Source organism: Malaclemys terrapin, chromosome 6 (genome assembly GCF_027887155.1).
Source record: "Malaclemys terrapin pileata isolate rMalTer1 chromosome 6, rMalTer1.hap1, whole genome shotgun sequence".
Lineage (NCBI taxonomy): Eukaryota > Metazoa > Chordata > Testudines > Emydidae > Malaclemys > Malaclemys terrapin.
The window spans coordinates 77,807,747-77,827,021 of NC_071510.1; positions in this window are offsets into that span (position 1 = coordinate 77,807,747).

Sequence of the window (19,275 nt, forward strand, 5' to 3'; positions counted from 1 at the left end):
TGTGTGGTACTGAGCACCTTCTCAACTGACTTGACTTCAAGAGGAGTTGAGGAGACTCAGCAGCTCACAGGAGGGTCAGACCTGATGGTAGTAAATGATTGCTCCTTGAACTGGGCAATATGGATTAGAGCAAGAAAATAACTACCAGTGAAGTGGTCAGAGGTCTATCAAGACCTAAATGAGTGATGTAATCTTATATTTAAAGCAATTAAACGAAGAAGAGGTTAAGACTAACGTTTACTTATTAAGATAATTTCCTAATCATTCTTATCAGGTTTTAATGAGTGACAAATTGACACTGGATACAAATTTATGATTTCCCAAAATAACAATTTGATTGGTTTGAGTGATGCCTGGCATCAAGTAATCACAGTTAATTTTTGCTTCTGAAGAGATTTGACTTTGCCAGTTTATCCTGTGAGCTCAGCTGCATTTCAAGAACTGCACCTTTGTTCTTTGTCAGATGGGATACAGATTCCTATGGAGACATTCTATCATGAACATATATTTTTGTCACAAACGTGGACCAGTTAATGGAGAGGTATCTGCCTGTTTTGCTAACTTCTGCAGTGTATCAAAATAAAATCTCAGTCTCTTAACAGAGAAGGACTGTAGAAACAATTAAAGGGAGAACACTAGCCATGCCAGCCAGTAATATGAGTCTTCTGCCCATAAATTATATCAAGCAGAGCTCAGGTAGAGGGTTGTGATGTCCTTGACACTTTCTCTGCTAATGTGTGCCTGGGGAATAGAGAAACATACTGAAAATCCAGTCCTGAAGTAGACCATGGTGATGGCAAACTGAGAAAAGAAGAATTGTTTCTTCCTCTCACACTTCCACTCAATAATCTGATAAATGTCCATGAACAGCTTTAACACACATGAATGTTCTTGCGACATGTAAGCAACAAGGCCAACATTTTCAAACTTAGGTGCTAGAGTTAGGCACCTGACTGTTCATCAAACACCCAAAAAAGGATGCCCTGCTCCAAATGGATATCAACTGGAAATGGTTGATGTTCAGCATCTCTGAAAATGTGCTCATATCAAAGCCTAAGCAAGACAGTTACTTACTCTGTCATAGAGAATGGAGAGACCATCATACAGTGATTCTGGGTTCGGGAAGGTGGATGGAAGGCTGCAAGGGGTGGGGAAGCAGAGCTTAGAGATTGAGAGCAATATATCTGACTCGAGGAATAAGCCTATTGCAAAGAAGGATTAAAGCCTTAAACTACATTGCAGAAACTATGGAGGTTTCATTTGAAAATGAGGATGCTGTTGGCTAGCAAGCAACATGAAATCAAACAACTGTTCACCAGATGTGTACAGCTGTAGGTGTGCTACTACTGAGCCATACACACATTGTATAGTTCTTCAGATACCACAACTGCAGTTCGTAGGGTGGGCTGTGAAAAGGAGAAAGGAAGGCTAGAGCAGAATAGACATGTTTCCCATTTCACTGTTTGTTTTGTATCCTCCTACTCCTCATTTTCCTCCTCCTACATCCTTGTGCCGCATACTGATGAGAAAATATGTGGTTCAAACCCAGGAAGTTATTTTTGGTTAATAATCTTGGGTGTTGAACATCCAGCCTACACTTTCCAGCCTGCCAGAGTTGCATAGGGCTGCTGGGTTTTGTTTTGTCAGCATTTTGTGACAAGTTTGAAAAACACTGTGAACATTTAAAATACATGGCCTATCAGTTTCACAAATGTCCTGTCCTTTTGGAAATGATGTGCAAGCGTTGTCAGCAATACCTGTAAAAAAGAAATGAAAATGTGTTCAAAGAGGAACATGTCTGGTTTCAGTGATGCAGTAAGGGAGCATGTTTTTAGGACTACACTGAGGTGTTGACCTGTGCAACAAGGAGGAGAGGAACAAGTATCAACATCCCTCTGTGCAGAGACCCTCTTGAGCCCCAGAGTTTCTCCATACTACAAGAGGTGAGAGGGACAATTGATGGAGGACAGAAAACCACAGCTTAAGAAAGTAAAGCTTCCTGTACATTAAAAAATACCCTCCTGCTAGGTGGTAAAGACTTGGGAGTGAATAGACAAAAAGGAGGAGCACCTACTCTCTGTCCTGTGATGGACGGACAAAGAGAGCAAACTTTGGTTACTAAAAGAGACCTCCAATCCATCAGTTGGACTTTTGTGTACAGAGGTAAACTATAGCTGGTGAGACTCAACCAAGAATCTTATGTGCTGCCCCGGTGAACTGCCTTTCTCTGGCTGAATGGTGTACTAGGCATTTTCAAAGCCAGAAATTGCTCTGATGTCATCACGGAAATCACACTCCAAACTCAGATTGAATGTGAGGCCTCTTTTAGCCAAAGCTTTCCTATTGTGTTTCTCCTGAACAACTGTCCACTTCCCACATGGGACCCTAATTCTCTAAGAAAGGATGAAAAGCACATTTGGTCATGGCTCCCTGATTTCTTTTCTGATCGATTATTGTATATCGTCTGAGGGATGTGCGTGTGTGGTGAAGAATCGGACATGGTGATGGGAAACGACGTAGTGTATGGAGCTGTGTAGATATTCTGTGGGATGGTTTTCACCAGTCTTCCAGCCCTTGAAACTGAAAACAATGAGATTGTCAGATGTCTTCCTGCTAGAGGTGATCACTGAAACAATCTGAGGTCTTCGTGTAAAATTATGCCTTTCAGTTACAGTCATGATAGCAACCTAACAAAGCCAACCAATAAGTTAATGTACATGTCGGTGATATCTTCAGGAGCTTAAATACAGTCTGGAAATCATCAAAATACAACACCAAAACCAAACTCAAGATTTATCAGAGCTGCATTGTTAGAGGGCTTTCCCTTCACTCTCCCCCCAAGTTCTTGTCACGCAGAGAGAAAGCAGAAGTCCGGAAGTCCGAAGTGCAGACAGTGCGATGTTTATTGGGGCTAGTTCCAAGCAAACATATCCATAGCTACACACCAGCAGAATCTGTTTCCCAGTGTTCCATTTCCAGCTCTGACACTGAAGAGCGTTACCCTGTGTCCTCCTTCCCAGCTCTGACACCACAGAGCCTTGCCTGTCTCCCCATTCTCCCCCCATTCCCTATTCCCCCCTCTTCCTTCTTAGCAGGGCCAAATATACCTGCAATGCACACCCACAGACCCACCCCTTTTGTACCCCATGGGAGGGGTAAGGAATGAGGTTGTGCTGTGGTCAGCAACGGGCATTTCTTTGGTTTTTTAGTGTTGTATACCTTCCCCCCAAACTCCTTTGCCCAGGGCCGTCCTTACCCATATGCAAAGTACGCAGCTGTGTAGGGCACCAGGAAACTTGGGGCACCAAATTTCCTGGTGCCCTGCGCAACTGCATATTGCTCCAGACCCTGCCCCACCCCAGCCTCGCCCCCACTCCACCCCTTCCCCAAAGCCCTTGCCTGCTGCGCCCCACCTCTTCCCGCCCCTGCTCCGCCCCAGCCCAATCCCCACCCCCACCCCTGAGGACTGCAGCATTCCCAAATTCTATCCCAAGCTGACAAAGAAGCCTATATACTAATATGCATACTTTCAACATTACTTTATAGTGCAGAATGCTGGGGAATGCGGAAGTACCACATGTCCAAACTGTCTTCATTCCATACAACCTACCTCAGAAAAATCCTCCATATCTTTTGGCCCAGAACAATCTCAAACCAAGATATATTGACACAGTGCAGCCAAGAGGATACGAGTATCATCATTGCCAGGAGGCATTGGAGATGGATTGGCTATGTGCTTTGGATGGAAACTGATTCCATCACCAGAGTAGCAATAAGATGGACACCTGAAGGCAAGCAAAAATGAGGCCACCCGAAAACAACATGGCAAAGAGTGGAAGCCAAGCTGAGAAACCTGGGGCACAGCTTGGGAACCATTGAAAGACTTGCCAGAAACAGACAGGAGTGGAGGAGCTTCGTTGCTGCCCGAAATGCCAGAGGGATAATGGGAACATGATGATGATGACGACGTGCTACCCTGGTTTTTACTGTTTTTTTTTTAATGGAATAACCTGTTTTAGGCAATCATATCTTAAACTGTTGGGCTTAAATTTAATCCTACTGATGACTTGTTTTTTTTAGTCAAAATACGACACTGTGCTTCTGTTAAACATTGTACTCTATTAATAACATTACACAGCTGGCCATCTCAGCCTATCTAACATGGATGTTGGTAGTAGCGCTGCCTTTTAGATGTGCCGCTTTAGGAAGTTCTATAGCCTGTGCTAGGCAGAAGGTGAGACTAGATGATCACAGCGGTCCATTGTGGCCTCAGAATCAATTAATCTAAGAGATGTATTGTAAAAAACATTAGTGCTGGTGTTCATAGCACCCACTAGATGACAAGTGCACTGGGGGATACCTATGTTGGCAGCAGAGCAAGAAGGGTGTCTGGGTTTAGGCTCTTTGCAGGTGTTCTTTCACATTTCTGAGTCAGACACATACAAGGATCCATTGCATCAGAGAGTGTCCGTCACTTTGTATTACAATACATGAACCAGAAGGCAGTCCAACCAGCCTAGCAGCTGTAATGGATAACAGCTGTGATGGCAGCTGAATATCTGTCCTCCTAGCTGTAGGAAAGTGTCCTAGGGAGAGGTCAGCAATTCTGTGAGAGGAAGTTTACATGATATTAATTCTCACATGTATCAATTTATTTGTTTGCTCATCATTTTAAAGTCAAAAATTGGATGCACTTCACTTTAGAGAACAATGCCACTAAAAATCAAACAGCCCCTTCTACCAAAAGCAGAGCCACTTTTGTTTTATTCCTCATTGTACGTACTGTGCAAAATAATTAAGAGTCAGGGAACAAGTGACAGAGTGATGAGTGATTAACCTGTTAGTGACTAGAGAGAGCAGAAAGGGGAGAATGACCTTGAACTAGAGATACAAACAGATATTAGCAGGCCAGTGTAATAAATAAAATAATCACAGAGATCAACGTCTTAGGAGTCTCATAAATGTGAATCTTAAGGGTGTGTGGCTTTTTCTGCGAAAAAGAACCAACCTCTGCCTCATTCTTTGCCAACCTGTCTGCTTGCCTAGAAGAAACTTGACAACACTCTTGCCTGTAAATACTAGCAAACCAAGTACACTAAATCTATGCATGGCTATTTTTGGTAAGCTAAGGGAAAAATAGCAACCTGCATTGGAGAAAGCCTGGGAGTCTGCCAAGGCCATGATGTAAAGCTTTCCAAGGGAATGCTATGGCTGAATCCATAAAAGAATGTTTGAGTCAGGACACGCTGTAAGATCTTGCCTTCAGAAATTCAATCCTTCATTTCACATAGAATGGAGGTAATAGGTCATACAATTAACCCTTTCCTCGCTTGGTAGGAACAAGCACGATAATTGCTTAATTCACAGGCTCCGTTTAATTTAGGAGGAAATGCTTTGTATAATATTCACCATTTGGCTGCTAACACCAAAGTCTGAATCTACTAATGAAACCAAAAATTCCCAATGGAGAAATAATAAAAACCACTAATATTTTCCTACAGCCTTTTTATTTTTAAAACACATCAGTGGATTCTTGCAAAACAGTGATATTCATATAGTTGTTAGCTTGGAAAAGGCAGAGACTTTGAAAAATATATTTCCGTGCTTTCCCTCTAAGTTTCCCCTTGTAGCCTTGCAGCTAGGTTTGTGGCTGATTTTTCTTCTTCAGATCCAGATGGGATCACTCACTAGGTCACCCATTAGAAGAAGAATTTGAAAGAAAAATCATCTCACATAAAACTGGCATACAAATGGTTTCCCCAAATCCCCTTTACTTTATCTGTTCAGTAAAGGAGATTGTAGGCTCCAACGATCAGGCTGTGCCTTTAATAGGATAACTGTCAGAGCTTTGGGAGAAAACATTGAGCATGCAAGATCTCTTTTTTATAGGAAAAAAGGTCATAAAGTTAATCATAAGGCTCTCTTTAGGGCAAAGACTTTTAAGTGTTTGACCTGTTAATAATGGTGAATTACATAGCAAATATGATGGAAGGCAACTAAGCTCTATGTCTAAAAATCATTGAATTGTCCAGACAAAATAACAACCAACCTGATTATTGCCCCAAAGCTCACACCGAAATGTTTCTGAAGTCTGAAAAAGTTTACATAACTGCCCCTCACCTTTCTCCCTCTGCTTCCTTCTAGTCCTTATGTCATCTCTGTCCCTCTTTCAAGTCTTCCCCTATCTTTTATCCTCTGCCATTCCCCTTTAATCCCCTCCCTCTCCGAGTTTCTTTCTCCCTAATTATTAGCCTCTGATTTCCAGTTTCCATTTCCTTCCCTCTTGCCATTCTCCCACTTTCCCATCCTTGGTCACTATCAGTTTTCCTCCCTCTTTCCATGAAATCTCACCCAAAAGCCTATACTCATGAAATTTGCCAGCCACTACAGTCCAGTTAAGCATTCAGGCTTTTGAGTGCTTATCTTAAACCCAATCAAACCACTGGGGTTTTTTCCATGTTGATATAATGAATGACAACATTTAGGCCTTTATTTACCTCTCTCCAACACCTGAACTAACTTTTGGACCCTCTGCTTGCTTTCTGCTTGGATATATTGCACATTTTGTTTGCTGCTTACCAATCTCATAATAAAATAAAACAGACCAAGATTAACTTGGGTAATTTTGGGTCCCCAACTTGACACACTTTAAAGGAGATTGATTTTCAGAAAGTCTTTAGCACCATCCCTCTGAAAATCAAACTCTTTTAAGGGGTCTCAAATTGGGCACCCATTGTTGATTCCCATTATCAGTAGTCACTTTTGAAACTCTTGTCTGTATTGATTGTCTCCGTCTGCTATTGGCCAATTGGATAAATAGTTTAATCATGAAGCAGTATCTTTATCCCATTGTTTTCTGTCATTTGCATTGTAAATTGCTGTCTTGTAGTATTTAACTCGGTGAAGTGTTTTGGGACATGCTTTACATAAAAGATGGAATATGAAATAAAGTTGTATTGCACTGAATTATTGCTTCCCATGACAGTGTTTTATCTCCTTTGGCAGTCTGTCTGTTTCTTCTCATGCACAGGCAATTAAAGTGTTTTGGGGCATTTTAATCTTTTTTAACTTTTCCCAACCACAGTGGAGCTCTTCTTTAGCTGCTCACCCTCCTGACTTCGTTTTGTATTCAGACTACATTTTTGGCCCAAGATGCTATTTGTATGCTGCTCTTTCATGAATCCGCCTTAAGGCTTCCCATGGGGGAAACTGATGTTGCTACATATTTCCTTCTAGCAGCATCCTGTTCAATTAGTGTTCTATCCCTGGTTGTGGTCCCTACTCAGTAGTAGCTGGGGAGCGGAAACACAAGCCTGTTATTGTTTTGTGGTCCTACAGAGGCTTCTCCATCAATGTCTGATTCTCTGGTGAGCAACTCACTGAATCTCATTCTCTGCTCATTTGCATTCTATGCCTACAGCATCTTACTTTGTGTCCATCTACATTTGTGATACATCACAGTATAACGGTAACTCCTTTCAGAGCAATTCTCTAGATGTCATTAGCCTCTGTGGTAACCTGCTAAATGAATAGGCAAAGAGTTTAGCAGGATTCAAACAACAATCAGATAATTATGTATACAAGAACAACATGATTCCATAAGCTAGGTTAAAAAAATACAAGGGATATCAGTTACTAATGAGCAGGCCATTCAGAGATGTGTTTCGGCTAAACAAACACAAGTTTAATTGAACTGCTAAGCCAGTGGAGATCCCACCAGGCCCACAACAGCTCTTATCATCCCATATAATGCTCTCTTTTCAATTTCCATTACTCCTCACCTTTCCGGATTTCGACGACTCTTCCAGACCCTCCACATTTGCTACCATTCTACGCCAGAGAAACACTCCCTTGCCTAACCAAGGTATCTGGCATACCTTCCTTTTCTGTGTTGAGAGATACCATTGTTAGACTGGCAGGAAAAGGAGTTAAAGACATATGGACCCTCACTGAGGATGAAAGTAAGCTCCTTGAGACACGTACTTCATGTATTTGTGATACCCCAGGCTTACATTTCTGAGACAAATTCAATAAAAAATACAGGGCATCTCAGGGACAGACAAGTAGTTCATGACGTAGGTTAAATTCCTTAAAAAGATTAAATCTGACTGCAATCTGCACATAAGGTTATGTTTCTTGTGATATCACTGGAGGCTACTACAAAAGATCAGGGTATGGAAGTAAATAGCTACAAGTAAGATATGTTATGTGTGTTCAAAATGCTATGCAGAAATTGGACTGTTACGTAATGGATACTCAACCACCTATCGGTGTTAAGGGTAAAGTCCTGTCTAGGGGTGCGCATCATTAGTGTCATGCTGGCTAGAGAAGCCACAAAGCAGAGGCGATGCATAAAACTGTTGATGGCGGTGGTGGTGATGGGGGGAGGGCACAATTTTAAAGTTCTGGTATGAACCCTGGCAGCAGAGGCAATGTGTGGGGAGGGGTGTGCCATATGGCCTCACGGGCTGCGGCACGGCTTCACAGTCACTAGCTGTGCCTTCTTCGGTGCAATGCAGAGCAGCTTCCCAGCCCATCCCAGCTCGGAGCCAGCTCCCCACCCTCTGGCCAGCCTCACCTTTGGCAACAGACTCCTGGTCCCGCCTGGCCTTTGGCTGCAGGATCCCAGCCTCCCGGGCTCTATTCCTGGCTCTGTGATGGACTCTGAGAGCTTGGACAAGGCAGCTGAACTCAGTTCTCAGGGATGCAGGTGCAGTCCCTGCACACACATGCCCACACAGCTGCATGAGGCATTGGCCGTCTTTTGGTGCTGTGCGGGCAGGAAGGGACAGGAGCTGCTTCTAGCTGCAGAGGGGAGGAGGGAGGAAGAGATGAGCTCTGCTAAGACACAGGCCAGAGAAGCTCCTGGGCAAGGCATAACAGTTGATAGTGGGGAGGGGCACAATTTAAAAATTCTGGTATGAACCCTGACAGAAGTTGGGGGGGGGCATGTGACCAGCATGCCCCCTCCTCACGCATCGCCTCTGCCATTGAGAGATACCAACTAGAGATCATAGTGCAGTCTGAAGATGTATTTCAAAGTATGAGATTGTTTCCTAGTGAATGCATGTTCCCAAATGACCTGTTCAACACACATCATAATTCACTCTCCCAGATGTATACCACTTGCATTTAGTAACCTGCTCAAGTAGGAACTGGACAGCACTGTAAACTTGGGTCTAATTGTCAAGGTTACAGAAGCAACAAAATGAGTTAACTGCTTGATTGTGGAGAAGAAATGCCCCCAATTAAGTTTTTTGCATGCCTGGTCACCTGATAATGAAACAGAGCAATAAAGCATCCACGTTAACCACTGCCAACGCTAGAAGATTAGATTAATGGTGGCTACACTTTGGCATTGTTACAGCTCCAGATAATTGAAAATTGATAACATTTCTGAACATCTAAGTGATGTCACAGACTTAGTGGATGGTATCTGACCTTTTGGCAGGTCCAAAATGGAGCACAGTGAAAACCTCTGAGGAAAACCTTGTGCAGAAGCAGGAAAAAGTGCTACGCATCAGTCCGGAGAAGACTGTTTTGTGATTCTGAGGTAAGCTGCTTTGGGACTCATCAGCTGGAATCAAACTGGATGAAGTAAAACCCTCCACTCTTTGTAACATGGAAAATCCATGCTGCCTTGCAGAGGTGGAACTGGGCTCAGAGGAAGCTGAACTGTCTATTGAAAGTTTTCCCCATGACTCTCGAGCATAAATGCCCCATTGAACCAGTTGCTGAAACAAGAAAGGGTTTGTATGGACTAAACAACATAACTTTGCTTTACTGACAGTTAAATATCTCATCACATGGCTGCTTGGTCCAGTATTATTGTATTTTAGCCCCTCTGCTGTGAAGCTTTACCCATCCAGGCAGTTGCAGTTAGCAACAGTCTGGGACAGTTTGTTATAAGACATCAAGAAATCAGGAGTATATGTCTCAAAGTGACCCCCATCAGGAAGAACTACAGAGACAGAGAAGAAACTATATTTGCAGGGTTTTTTTTTATGACACTCATTGCTCAAGTAGGGTGCATCATATAAATTAACAAACTATACCCCACAATAGATGGAGGTATATTCTTCTTCTCAATTTACAGCTGGGGAAACTGAGACACAAAGTGATTAAGTGAATTTCCTCAATGTCAAAAGGAAGGTCATGGCAGAGCCAGGAATAAGACACAGATCTCCTGAGTCCCAGGGCTGTCCTTTAACACCAACACCATCTTTCCTTGTGTTTAAAGGCAAATATTTCCACCAATACATGAACGGCTGCTCCACTTGCCCTGTAGTCTGACCACAAATCTCCTAGGGTATAAATCCATGTGGCAGGGATCATGTCTTCCTCTATGATTTGTAAAGCACTGTTGCTAACCCCAAACATTCAAAAATCACGAGACCCCCTCCACGCCCCCGCCCCAATCATGAGATTGGTATAAAAATCTTGATATTATAGAAGAAAATACATTTTGGATTCTCTTTACTTAGCTTCTGTTTCTTGATCCCTCAGGACACAGTCACGTCCCATTTTCAAGCTGTTCTTCACAACCCCAAGGACTAGAAACTTCCTTTTTTTAAAATGAAAGTTGAAATTTTCACATATTTGCATGACTGTAGAAGTTGGAGCCTTAAGAAAAACACTAAATATCACAAGACAAACAATAAAATGGTGAGAGCTGGCAACACTGCTAATGACTCAAACAATAAACAATAATAATATCAAATAAATATTAATAATAATAACTTATTCTGGATTTCTAGAAAATACATGTTTTAGGCTGCCTGAGCATTGCTACTTAAAGTTTGGACAGCTGTAAATGTGATAAATATTTGCTTGTTATAGTCAATTTCATCAAGAAAATCATGCATAGAAGTGAACATCTGCAAGTGGATGTAACAAACAGCATTCATCTGACTGACCAACTAATTTAGCACAGTTATTCCAGCAAGATTTTACATTCAGGTAGCAGGAGTTTCTGTAAGAAATGTAATTTACTGCTGATATGCCTGAAGAGGAAGGCCATTTCAGCCTTGCCTGTTGATTTTTTGCCAAACCGTTGCTTAGGATTCAGTCTTTAAACAATCTGGGCCAACTCTCCAGTTGGTGTATCTCTGTTGACTTTAATAGAGCAATGCTGATTTACACCAGCTGAGGATCTGGGTATCTGTGTTTATTCACTCAAAAGAAGTTATTTCATGGAATAATTACAAAACAATTAAGCACTACATTTATTGGCATCATACTGCTGCATACCTTTCTCTAACACCTGCAAATACAGGCAGAAACATATCAGTGAGGGCATGAGTCAAATACAAAGTTGAATACCTAATAGAGGTACTAGTGACACCATTCCCTGTTGAACTGAAATTTAATGAGGATGCTAGAGAGAAATGAGTGTGTAGTCTACCTAACTCTGCTTGTAATTTAACCAGATATTATATTTTCTGTATAAAGTTACTGCTACCTAGTGAAATGGTTATTTATCTTCCCACCTTTCACTCATTTATTTTAAGAATAGAATGAGTTTAATCATATAGCTAGTCCACTGCAGATTTATTTTCAAACAAAGCAGACAGATGGACTCTCTCTTCCCTGAAGCATTGTTAAACTAATGCTCTATAACATTGATTCTTTAACCTTTAATTATGGTTCATCAGATAATTTCAATGAGTTTACATTTCAGCTGTAAATATAGAAATATACTGAATAAGTTTGCAGGACTTCTCAGCTGAAAATGGAAATGGGCTTTGGCACTTCATGTGTGTGTGTGTGTGTGTGTGTGTGTGTGTGTGTGTGTGTGTGTATGTGTGTGATTCAGCAAGGTAGGGGTTGGTTCTTAGATTCCATCATACTGTGGAGAGTTGGTAGTGATGATTAAGTTGAGAATCCCAGCCCTGATAATTAGCTCAGAGATTCTGAATCTGGATGTGTGCTGTGAAAAAAAAGTGATTTTTGGAGCAGTTAGCCCTGGGCGTTGGTTAACCTGCTGTCTCAAATTTTATACCTGCCAACAGCTGGTTGGTCAAAATAGTTATTATAAGAAGGTGGGTGTTCTCACTCCTGTTTCCTCCTCAAGTTCCTGAAGGGAGGACTTTTGTTTTTCTTTTGAAAGAAAGAAAGATTTGAATAATGTTTAGGTGAGATTCTACTCTCCTGTGCAGCAATGTAACTCTACTGAAACCATTGGAGTTACACTGGAATAAAACTTTACAAAAACAAGACAAGCCATTTACAATGCACACTTCACTTTTCTACAGAGGAAAAAGGACAGTAAACTATCTAAACTTCTACGTGCCACAGGGGGCTACAACAGTGGTACCCTCAACCCATCTAACAATATTGTTAATCTATCCATCCACTCACTTATCCCGGCAGAAGAGTCTGTCCTATCTCGGTGACAGGTTTCAGAGTGGTAGCCGTGTTAGTCTGTATCAGCAAAAAGAACGAGGCGTACTTGTGGCACCTTAGAGACTAACAAATTTATTTGAGCATAAACTTTTGTGGGCTAAAGCCCACTTCATTAGATGCATGCAGTGGAAAATACAGTAGGAAGATATATATGTATATACAGAGAACATGAAAAAAATGGGGGTTGCCATACCAACTCTAATGAGACTAATCGATTAAGGTGGGATATTATCAGCAGGAGAAAAAAAATCTTTTGTGGTGATAATCAGGATGGCCCATTTCAAACAGTTGACAAGAAGGTGTGAATAACAGAAGTGGGGAAATTAGCATTGGGAAATAGTTTTTAGTTTGTGTAATGATTCATCCACTCCCAGTCTTTATTCAAGCCTAATTTAATGGTGTCCATTTTGCAAATTAATTCCAGTTCTGCAGTTTTTCATTGGAGTCTGATTTTGAAGTTTTTTGTTGAATAATTGCGACTTTTAGGTCTGTAATTGAGTGACCAGGAAGGTTGAAGTGTTCTCCGACTGGTTTTTGAATGTTATAATTCTTGATGTCTGATTTGTGTCCATTTATTCTTTTGCGTAGAGACTATCCGGTTTCTCCAATGTACAGGGCAGAGGAGCATTGCTGGCACATGATGGCATATATCACATTGGTACATGTGCAGGTGAATGAGCCTCTGATAGTGTGGCTGATGTGATTAGGTCCTATGATGGTGTCCCCTGAATACATATGTGGGCAGAGTTGGCAACGGGCTTTGTTGCAAGGATAGGTTCCTGGGTTAGTGTTTTTATTGTGTGGTGTGTGGATGTTGGTGAGTATTTGCTTCAGGTTTGGGGGCTGTCTGTAAGCAAGGACTGGCCTGTCTCCCAAGATCTGTGAGAGTGAGGGATCGTCCTTCAGGATAGGTTGTAGATCCTTGATGATGCGCCAGAGAGGTTTTAGTTGGGAGCTGAAGGTGACGACTAGTGGTGTTCACCTACTACAGGACAGGCCCAACAAAGAAAGTAACTCTCTTTCTGCCGCACCACCCCCATGAACATGATACAGTTCTGCGGTGATCTGGAAGCCTACTTTTATTGTCTCCGACTCAAGGAATATTTTCAACACTCCACTGACCCACAGGAACCCTCCTACCAACTGTACAAGAAGAAGAATTCTGCGTGGACTCCTCCTGATGGTCAAAATGACAGACTGGACTTCTACACAGAGTGCTTCTGCAGATGTGCACAGGCTGAAATTGTGAACAAACAGCATCACTTGCCCCATAACCTCAGCCGTACAGAACGTAACGCCATCCACAGCCTCAGAAACAACTCTGACATTATAATCCAAGGGGCTGACAAAGAAGGTGCTGTAGTCATAATGAACAGGTCGGATTATGAACAGGAGGCTGCCAGGCAACTCTCCAACGCCACATTCTACAGGCCACTATCCTCTGATCCCACTGAGGAGTACCAAAAGAAACGACACCATCTGCTCAAGAAACTCCCTGCTATAGCACGGGAACAAATCTACATGGACACACCCCCACAGCCAGGGGTATTCTATCTGCTACCCAAGATCCATAAACCTGGAAACCCAGGACGCCCCATCATCTCAGACATCGGCACTCTTACAACAGGATTATCTGCCTATTTAGACTCTCTCCTCAGACCCTACGCTATAGCACTCCTAGCTATTGTGACAAAGTTCCTCCTCTATCTTGGTGGGTCCTGCACTTATTGGCGGATTTTCTTGCCTCAGAGATTCACCATGTGGGTTGGGGAACAGCCCAGAGACCGTCCCCTCTGGAAGAACCCACAGTCCAGGTCAATTGGGAGGTTTGGGGGGAACCTGGGCCCGCCCTCTACTCCAGGTTCCAGCCCAGGACCCTGTGGACTGCAGCTGTCTATAGTGCCTCCTGTAACAGCTGCATGACAGCTACAACTCCCTGGGCTACTTCCCCATGGCCTCCTCCAAACACCTTCCTTATTCTCACCACAGGACCTTCCTCCTGGTGTCTGATAATGCTTGTGCTCCTCAGTCCTCCAGCAGCACACCCTCTCACTCTCAGCTCCTTGCACCTTTTGCTCCCAGCTCCTCACACTCTCGCAGTACAAACTGAAGTGAGCTCCTTTTAAAACCCAGGTGCCCTGATTAGCCTGCCTTAATTGATTCTAGCAGCTTCTTTTTAATTGGCTCCAGGTGTCCTGATTAGCCTGCCTGCCTTAACTGGTTCTAGCAAGTTCCTGATTACTCTAGTGCAGCCCCTTCTCTGGTCACTCAGGGAACAGAAAACTACTCATCCAGTGACCAGTATATTTGCCCTCTACCAGACTCCTGTACTCCACTGGTCTGGATCTGTCACATATCCCTCCCCTCTACTCAACACCAAGGGATTGGGCAGCTTGGGACGCCAGACAATGCACACATGACAAGCCATCGGTGTTGCCCTTGTGTTCTTCTCCTTGTTCCGCTGCATCCATTGAAGAGGGGCATGGTCGATCACGAGGACAAATCTGAGCCCGAGCAGGTAGTAGCGCAATGTTTCCATGGCCCATTTTACAGTGAGGCATTCTCTCTCCACCACTGCATGTTTTTGTTCCCTTGGAAGGCGTTTCTGACTGAGGTATAGAATTCGGTGTTCCTCCTCCCCGGCCATCTGTGATAGAACAGCCCCCAACCCTACTTCCGATGCAACTGTCTGCAGGATAAACTCCTTGGTGAAATCAGGGGCTATCAGTACGGGGTTACTGCAGAGGGCAGTCCGTAGGTCTGTGAATGCTTCCTCTGTTGCGTCAGACCATCTCACCAGATCAGGTCCACGGGCTTTCACTAGGTCTGTCAGGGGCTTGCCCTTGTGGCAAAGTGGGGGATAAATCGTTGGTAATACCCCACCAAACCTAGGAACGCCCGGACTTGTTTCTTGCGACTTGGTCGGGGTCAATTTTGGATGGCCTCTAACTTGTTCACTTGGGGTTTTACCAAACCTTTACCCACAATGTAGCCAAGATATTTGGCCTCTGTAAACCCTTCAGCGCACTTGGCAGGGTTTGCTGTAAGGCCAGCTCGCCTGAAGTTATCGAGGACTGCCTCCACCTTCTCCAGATGGGTTTCCCAGTCTGGGGTATGAATGACCACATCGTCCAAGTAGGCAGCAGCATAACTGTTATGCGGGTGTAATAGCTTGTCCATGGGGCGCTGGAAGGTAGCTGGGGCCCCATGTAGTCCAAAAGGGAGGACAATATATTGAAAAAGACCCTCTGGTGTAGAGAACGCAGTCTTTTCCTTTGCGTCTTCTGCAAGGGGAATCTGCCAGTACCCCTTTGTCAAGTCTAGGGTAGTCAAGTACCGGGCATTGCCCAGACGGTCCACTAGCTCATCTATGCGAGGTATGGGGTACGCGTCGAACTGGGATACTTCGTTTAGTCACCGGAAGTCATTGCAAAAACTTGTGGTGCCATCAGGTTTGGGAACCAGCACGATTGGGCTGGACCACTGACTGTGGGATTCTTCGATGATCCCCAACGCCAGCATTTTTTTTACTTCTGCTTTTATTTCCTCCCTTTTTGCTGCTGGCACCCGATAGGGCCTCATTGTTACTCTGGCCCCAGGGTTCGTGATGATGTGGTGATATGTCTCGGTTGTTCGACCCGGTTTTGTCGAGAACACATCTTGGTTCTGGAAGATCATCTCAGACACCTCATTCTTCTGGTCTGATGTTAAATCGGGAGACACTCTCACCTGTTTGGAAGGCTTGTTTTCCTGGGTTAGGTCTTTTTGGACTGTTGTGCATGCCTCTTGTGCATGCCAGGGTTTCAGAAGGTTAATGTGATAAATCTGTTCTTGTTTTCTGCATCCTGGCTGCCACACCTTGTAGGTTATTTCCCCCACGGGTTCAACCACCTCATAGGGCCCTTGCCATTGGGCCAGAAGCTTGCTTTCGGCCGTGGGTACCAACACCATAATCCGATCCCCTGGTTGGAACTGTCGCACTTTTGCCTGGCGATTGTAATGGGTTTGCTGGGCCTCCTGTGCCTTCTCCAAATGTTCCTGTATAATAGGGGTAACGCGAGCTGTCCGGTCTCACATCTGCATTACATGCGCTATTATATTTCTCCCCTCATTGGGTTCCTCTTCCCAGATCTCTTTGGCGATATCTAGTATGCCACGGGGGTGACACCTGTATAATAACTCGAAGGGGGAAAACCCAGTTGAGGCCTGAGGTACCTCCCAGATAGCGAACATAAGGTAGGGTAGTAGGGTGTCCCAATCCTTCCCGTCCCGACTTACCACCTTCCTTATCATAGCCTTGAGGGTTTGGTTAAACCTTTCTACCAACCCATCAGTCTGTGGATGGTAGACTGAAGTTCTCAGGGTATGTATATGGAGCAGTGTACAGAGGTCCTTCATTAGCTTCAACATAAATGGGGTTCCTTGGTCGGTTAATATTTTCTTCGGTAGCCCCATTCAGGCAAAGATCTCCACCAACTCTTTGGCTATAGTTTTAGAGACCGTGTTCCACAGGGAGACGGCTTCTGGGTAGTGAGTAGCATAGTCCAAAACCGCAAGTATATATTAGTGGCCCCGAGTCGTCTTCTCTAGGGGTCCCACTAGGTCCATGGCTATTCACTCAAAGGGGACCTCTATGATGGGAAGGGGTACTAAAGGTGCCCTCAAGTGGGGACGGGGACTGTGCAGCTGACACTCTGGGCAGGAGGCACAGTACCTCCGCACTTCTTCATGTATTCCGGGCCAGAAGAAACGTCGTAGGACTTGTGCCAGGGTCTTCTCTACCCCCAAATGTCCCCCAAAAAGATGACTATGAGCAAGACTTAATACAGCGTTCTGGTGTTTTTCAGGTAGTAGGATCTGCTGTACCTTCTGCCCCTGTACTGGTGCAAGCCGGTATAAGAGATCCTTCTTCATTATGAAGTAGGGTCCTGGTCCCTGGGTTTTCCCTTCCACGGAGACCCCATCTATTTCAGTCACCTCCTTCCTAATGTTGTCGTACCTTGGGTCTTCTGCCTGGTCCCGTCCAAAATTTCCTCTCCTGGGGCTAATCTGCCCAAGATCTAGGGGCCCAGTCTCTGTTGCCTCTACTGGTTCAGAAGCATTAGGGTGGGGGTCAGACTCAGGTGCTTCTCCCTCCTGTGTGGCCTCCTTTTCAGCTGCGTGGGTCCGCCTACCTACCTACCCTCTGGCTTTGGGTCAGTATTCGGGTTCCCAAGGTCTTAGCTGCCCTTCTTTCCCTTTTTGTCTTTCTACCCTGTCTGGGAATGGAGAACAAATCTGGGGATATTTCAGAAAAGATTGGGGGTTGACAATTTGCTGTGGATGCCTCACCAATTTTTGGGTCCCCATCTTTCTCCAATCCCCCTACTGGGAGTAAGTTTCCAAACCCTGGGAAGTCCCTCCCTATGAGCACCGGGTATGGGAGTTTAGGGACTACACCTACTGCTACCTCAGTAGTGTTCCCTTGGATCTCGATTTTTACTGGGATGGTGGGGTAGTAGCTAACTGTCCCATGGACACATGTTATCCCCATATGTTTAGCGTGTAGCAGCTGACTACGTTTCACGAGCTTCCCTGAGATAAGCATGATAGCACTCCCCGAATCAACCAGTGCCGTGGTCCCTACCCCATTTAGTTTCACTGGTCTGGTATACATATGTGGGGTTAGTGAGACCCCCACAAGGTGGATTAGGGAGCATGGATCTGCCCAGTTCCCCAGGTTACACTGCATAGGCTCCTCAGCATTGGGACACTGTGCAGCTATGTGTCCCCACTCCCCGCAGGCATAACATCTGTATGGAGTCCTAGGCGTTCCCCAGTCTCTTGGTTTGGGCAGTCTAACATCACGATCCTCTTCTCCCTCAGTGCTCTCACTCTTTGTGGCCTCTGATGGGCCTTCAGCCTCTCTCTTTTTTCCACCTGGGCCCTCCTGGTGGCCCAATCACCCGAACTTTAGGGCTTAGTGCTGCTAGTTTAACCTGGGGTGCCTCTTCCTTAACTGGTCGGGTCAGCTCCCTCGCTGTCCTTCGCTTCTCTACCAGGGTGACAACCTCGTCATAGGTGGAGGGTTCGTTCTGGCTTACCCAGGCACGAAGGTCTGGTCATAGTCCCCTCATGTATCGGTCGATGACCAGAACTGCTAGTATCTCTTCCGGACTCCGGGACTCTGTTTGCAACCACTTTCGTGCGAGATGGATGAGGTCATACAATTGGGAACGCGGGGTTTTGTCTTCCTGGTACCTCCAACCGTGATACTGCTGGGCCTGCACTGCTGTTTTTACCCCAGATCTGGCCAGGATCTCTGCTTTCAGCTGGGGGTAGTCTGTCGCAGCCTCTTCAGGCAGATCATGGTAGGCTTTCTGGGCCTCCCCACACAGGAATGGGGCAAGGATGCCAGACCACTGCCTGCATCTGTAATTTTCACTCCATGCATCTGAAGAAGTGGTTTTTTACCCACGAAAGCTTATGCCCAAATAAATCTGTTAGTCTTTAAGGTGCCATCAGACTCCTTGTTGTTTTTGTGGATACAGACTAACACGGCTACCCCAATACTTGGTATAAAACTAGTGTGTAAGTGAGAAGAGACTCAGGTCCTTTGTGTGTAACCTATTTCTGTTCAGCCCATTTGAATTTGAAACTTGCCTTATCTTAAAGCAAACTGCCTTTTTCCATTCCTACCTTTTTCATAGATACTAATCTTAATTGAAATGCAAGTAAACAGGCTTGCTTTAAGAATAAGCAACCTACATTGAACAATACTAACTCAAAGAAGTTACACTTACATTCATGGATGGATGGAAAACATAGCTGAACAACTCTCAGTTATTAGCAGGGACCCAAAAGAAGACAAGAATTTTTCTAAATGAGAGG